A 6,174-nucleotide genomic window follows, 5' to 3' on the forward strand; every position below is an offset into this window, starting at 1 on the left:
GTGAGCAAGTGAGCCTCAGCAAAGAGGGTTTCTTAGGCGAGCTTGGCTTGCTGCTGGGACCAGTAGACCTAGGTCGCCAGGACCTAGTCGAGCAGCTCCTAAAGCACCGGCTCGCCAAATCGTTGTTGCAGCGAGATGCTCGCTCTGTGTACCGGATCGGGTTAGTTAATGTGCAAGAATGTGTCTCCTTTGTTTTTGGTGAACCATTCTAGTACTAAAACCCACAAGTGCCAAACTATTGGTTAAATTGGCCAAGTAATCTGACCCCACTAAAGATTTTGCATAAATCATAAGTATACAATCTCGTGCAAAAAACTCCTTCCACAACAATTAAAAAGGTTCGGCAAAAGAAGGAAATCAAGAGGATCAATCAATAAGACAACAAGGAAACTAATTATCAGCTTTGACGAGTACGTGCAAAGACATATATTTTTGCTTTAGTGAGAATACAGAAGCCAAGGAATTCTGTTAGGTCGAATGGGGGGATAAGAAATTATACCTTCTTGTTCCATGCTTTTCGATTGTGAGCACATGTGCTTCGACTTCAGCAACATAGAATGGGCGTCAGATCCTGTGTTGCCCCTGCTCTGGTGACCATTTAGACTTATTTGCTAGAACTACAGGTTCTGCTTTGGGGTCTGCAGCTGGAACCGGAAAAAAGGCTCATGAGTTTGTGGATACTTTATTAGGCGATGATACACAAAAGTAGTGTACAAAATCATGATCACTGCCCTGATAGTTCATTGCTAATGTGATATGTTAACTTCACCATGCTTAGAAGACGAGTCAGCAGCAATCCTATATCCATTGATTCTACTTCATCGATTTTTTTCTTTATTAGTAAATAAGTCAGGACTGTCTTCCTGTAAGGAAAAGGTTTGTTTGGTCAATGAAATAACCAACATGCAAATTAACTGGAACCTTGAAATTGTTAAAGTTTTCCAACTATTATTACAGGCTATAACAAAAGAAAATAATAGAACAGGAAGCAAGACATCTATTAGTCAAACAACATGTCATATCTAGAAAACCAAGAGTACATTACTTTGCTTTTATAATGCATTTGAGCATTTCTACATAAAAACAAAAGTGATGGTCATTCTGTCTAACAAACTTATCACTACACCTCAGATTATAAATTTCTAAATTTACTGGTAAGCAGCTATGATTATTAGTATTTAGTAGTGTGATGGCTGGTTTTTTTCAAAGCATAAAAAACTACAGTGTTAGCATTCTAGGGCAAAGGGAAGCACTAATTGTTTCCTCTGCACCTAACATGGTGAAAGATGCCTATACCTGACATGGTGAAAGATTCCTATTGGTACCATTCAGTAGCTCCGTAATGCATTAATTAATTTGATGTGATAAGAAGAAAGTAGAAGTCACTCTGCATGACATGAGATTTGAACACTGAGTATAAGGAGCTAGAAACGCCGAACCATTTTTAAGCTAAGTTGCATGGCATGAACAAATGTTAAAGCCATTGATTTAAATACTCAGACTGATAGTAAAATATTTACTACCACCACCAAGGCCATACACTAACCCGATACACGTCCATTGGTGGATATGTAGGCCAATAGTTGTAAAGCAAATATATTTATCAGAACTACATAAACATAACCAACAACATAAAAAAGCCAGCTTGTCATGCTAGGACTCTAGAGCACATGAATGAGATCAAGTCTCCAAAGCTATGAACATGTTGTAACAAGAGCTAGTATCAAAGCAATGTGGCAAAAAATATTTACCCTATTGTAAGCACATGGCCACTTATTTCAATGCTGGAGGGAAGCCTTGTCCTAGCTCGAGATGATTGCCTGAATGAATCATTTATTTCTTTGGACAACTCAATGTCCTAAAAAACGAGACAGATGCAGCGTTCACCTTCTTTGTCGTTGTGTTCGCCGCCACGATATCGACGTCAAGCTCCAGTCCCACTATTGTCCCCAAATCAATACCATACATACCTGGTATATTACTATTTATCAGTCAACATTTAGAAAATTAGGGAGCTCATCATTCAAAATTGTAAACGATTGGTAAAATGTATTACTATTTAGTAGTAGTCTGGACCGCTACACCTAAAGGTTGTGCTCTGCAGGAATGGAAAGTAGTAGGCAGAATAGCTGCACCTGGTGGTTGTGCTCCCGCGTCGCCACTGCATCGCCCACCTTTCTTTGTCGCTGCGACCTGGAGATGCAAGTCAAACTTTGGCAACCTTTGTCTTGGCACAAAGCAGGTCTAGCAAAACAATATACAAGTCAGTATCAGTTAGCAAGAACATGCATTAATATATTGCAATATATCATATACATCTTAGCATTGGGGACCTGATTCTAAATAAGAAAACACGGAGCATACCAGGAAATCTCAAGAATCGTGGTTTTAAATCCAAAATCATGGATATAAGTTATGTGCGAAAGCCATGTCCCTATGTGTATGCAGAGAAGCATTTTTGTTAAATACTCAGGTTAACCCTTGCACGACAAGCACTGAGTAAACTAAACAGAAGAATCAACATATAATGTTGGATGTAGGTAGTAAGTGATTAAATATGGTTGGGACTACTGTTTATCACCCTTGTGAAATTGTGACCTATATACAAGTAGTTCTACATTCTTCTTTCCTTCTAGGGCTTCATAAAAAGCATACCTTCTGTTGAATTGTTATGATGTTGCCACAACTGCAAAAGAGTGGGCCTATTTCCTTTTTAGTGACATGCCCAATCACTTGTCGATTTCAAGAAATAAATATTGTTCTGGGCGAGCAGCTTTCAGCTGAGGATGAAGAAGCTGTCATGGTCGAGTTTGAAAATTTGGAAGCTCAGGGTTGGCCAACAAAGCATCTAGAGTTCTTATCTGTTGAGAAGTACTTTTCACTCTTGGTCATCAATCCTCCTCTCGTGTATAAATATTGTCCCTGATCAGGCCGAACCAGAAAGAAGACCCACAAATTATGTCTAACAACCTGATTCCCTGTGAATGCTAACATCACAGTAGGCATTACAGGGCTTAACCTCTGATTAGTCTCTCTCCCATGATCCTCAGCTATTCTGATTCATTTTATTTATTCACATAAGCACTTGAAATGCTCCAGAAATGTTTTTATCTGGCCTCTTTTTAGTGGCATGAACATGACAATGTCAATGATTTTGAGCAATCACACTTAAAAGCTCCAGAATTTGAAGTGAGACGTAGACAGTTCTGTTTATGTCTTGCTAGTTTAAAGTCTACCTTAGTTCTCACATCGCCTTCCTTTGCAGCTTGTCGTTGAGTCTTTGCCATACGCTCCTGTTACCGAAGTAAGGCTTGAAGAGAAAACGAAAGCTCCGGCTGACACAGAAGCTGCTCCTGAGGACATCGATGACGTTATCGAGCTTCCTGATGTGCCTACGAAAGTGCCAGAGAGGCCTTGAAAGTTGCCTAGAGGGGGGGTGAATAGGCAAGCTAAAACTTTTTCAACAAAAACTAGAAGCAAACTGGGTAAAACTGAATTGATCTCGAAATTCACCCAGTTAACTTTGGAAATGAGATGTTCTAAATGATCCACAGGGTTCAAAGTAGTAGATCTGAGAAGGGCACTTCTCAAAATCCACACACCAAAAAGATATAAACAATCTTCCACGGAATGGTGAGAGAACGAAGAACACTAACAAACACAATGAGCAAGAACACAAGAGACACAAGATTTATCCCGAGGTTCGGTCACACCACAAAAGGTGCCCTACTTCCTCGTTGAGGCGCCCACAAAGAGCCGGGTCTCTTTCAACCCTAATCCTCCCTTTGCCGACCACAAAGGTCAAGCCCACACAATAATCTTTGCTCAAACGAGCGGGTAATACAAACTTTCTTGTGGTCTTCCACAAGATTTGGAGACTCACAAAAGACACCTAGTCGTCTAGGAGCTAGAAGCTCCAAGAGTAATGAATCCACAAAGAACTCGATGTAGTACCAAAGCTCGAATGAAGAAGAAGAGCAAGAGAGATTTAGAGATGAACCACAAAACCGCAGCTCTCAAGCTCACTCAAAGATTTCTCTCCAAAGATTTGAAATGGGAGAGGCAAGAGATGTGTGTGTGAGAGAGGGAGGTGTTTCTTGGGTTAGAAATGGAGTTCAAATTGTGCTCCCTGCTTTGGGGAGAGAGGTAGGAGGTAGTATATATAGGTGGAGCTCAAAACTAGCCGTTTGGGCAGATTTTTCTGCCTGAGACCGGTTGAACCGCCTCCTAGGGCGGTTGAACCGCCCCTGCCAGGCCTGGCAGCCTGTCTGCCAGTCTGACTGGCAGACTGACGCGCAGACTGACCGCAGACTGGTCAAAGTTGACCAAAACCGGTTGAACCGCCCAGGGGGGCGGTTGAACCGCCCCTGACAGCTCCTGGCGACCTGTTTGCCAGTCTGACTGGCAGACTGCAGATCAGAGGTCAGAGGGGTCAGAGACCAGCTGAACTGCCCCTCAGGACCAGTTCAACCGGTCTTGACCAGTGAGTTTAGGAGAGAAAACCCCAGCTCAACTGCTCGGAGGCAAGTTCAGCTGGTGTATGGTCAAAGAGGTTCACAGCTGAAGTTGAGTTCAGCTGAAGTTGAGAAAGCTCAACTCAGCTGAAGTTCAGCTCAGCTGAAAAGCTCAACACAGCTGAAGTCAAGTTCAGCTGGAAAGCTCAGCTGCAGTTGAAGAAGTTCAGCTGCTTTTCAGCAAGAACACTCTAGGTTTCTCAACCCTAACCATGGTCAACCATAGAACGTTAAAGAGATTTTTGCTTTTCAAAAATAGCTTTTGAATAGAGAGGTTTGAGCTTTGGCAAACACCAACCTTCTTTTTGGATCCCCCTTTATAGTACGACGATTCCTATACTCAAGTTAAATAAAATATAATGAAGTAAACTCCTTGAGTCATTGGTGTCTCATGTGTGATTTCTCCATGGCATTGCTTCATAAGGATCACAAACATCTTTGTCTCACCTTTTGAAGCAAACTCAAATCAAACCCAGTGACTTGTACCATATCACCTTATATGAGTTCAAATCATGGCTTCAAGTCACCTTACTGATGCATCAACATGTTATAACTCTTCATAGCTGATTAGTTCATCGACTTAGTGCAAGTACTCTCTTCTTCACCTTAGCCATGGTACCTCGGTCTACAAGCCGTCGCTTGACCTTCACCTTCGCTTAGTTCCTCGAAGCCCTTTCCTTGCTATCTTCACCCTATCAAGCCATTCTTGAGTCACATCAAATTGAGCATCCATTGAGAGAATCATTTCTTCAATATTGTGAATCTTGCTTGAATGTCTTCTAGATATAATTGTCAAGATCAATCAAGCTCTAGTTTGATTCCCATAAAAGCATATATGGACTGACAGTAATATGGTCAAGCCAATTCACGATTCCTCATATCTTATTCTCTTTGGCTTGACCAATCCTCTAAATCACTTTGTCCTCTATTCTGGTCATATGTAGTGATTTCTCAGGTCTTGTCCATATATTCAAACCAATATAGAGATCATATTATATCCATTTGCATTGTCTCATTGGTTATTTTAACCTCGTGTTGAACCTTTGTTCACTAATCATTATACACTATTCAAGTATGTTCATCATACTGAATTTCCTGTTCAACACTTAGCAAACTCGTTAGACCTTTAAATGTGTTGTTATCCAAATCACCAAAACTCACAAAAGGGATGAATGCACTTTCAATCTCCCCCTTTTTGGTGATTGATGACAACACATTTAAAGCTTACATAAGATTTGATAAATAAGATTTTAAATCCTATGATATAGTTTCCTCCCCCTAAATATGTGCATTTCAGAAAATAACACTTTTGTACTCAAATGCCAAAAGCACATATTTAGGTCAAAGTATAGACAACTTATATCATAATATTCATAGGGTGCAGTGTGTCATAAAATAAACGTGATGCTCATGACATGGAATGCACTTATCAACTTTCTTCATCTTATGTTTTTCTTATGACTTCCCTTTTTTGTTAATTATTTCTCCCATTTTTAAAAGTCTTCTAACACTTAGTTATATAAGACTAAAGGTAAGCTTTAATGCACAATTTCTCCCCCTTTGTCATAAATCTCCAAAAAGGATACAAAGAATATAAAGGATAGAAATTATGATTAAGCGAGATGTGAACACACTATCATGAAAGGGATCCTTAGATGGC

The sequence above is a fragment of the Zea mays genome, chromosome 5, assembly GCF_902167145.1.
Source record: "Zea mays cultivar B73 chromosome 5, Zm-B73-REFERENCE-NAM-5.0, whole genome shotgun sequence".
In the NCBI taxonomy this organism is placed as follows: Eukaryota; Viridiplantae; Streptophyta; class Magnoliopsida; order Poales; family Poaceae; genus Zea; species Zea mays.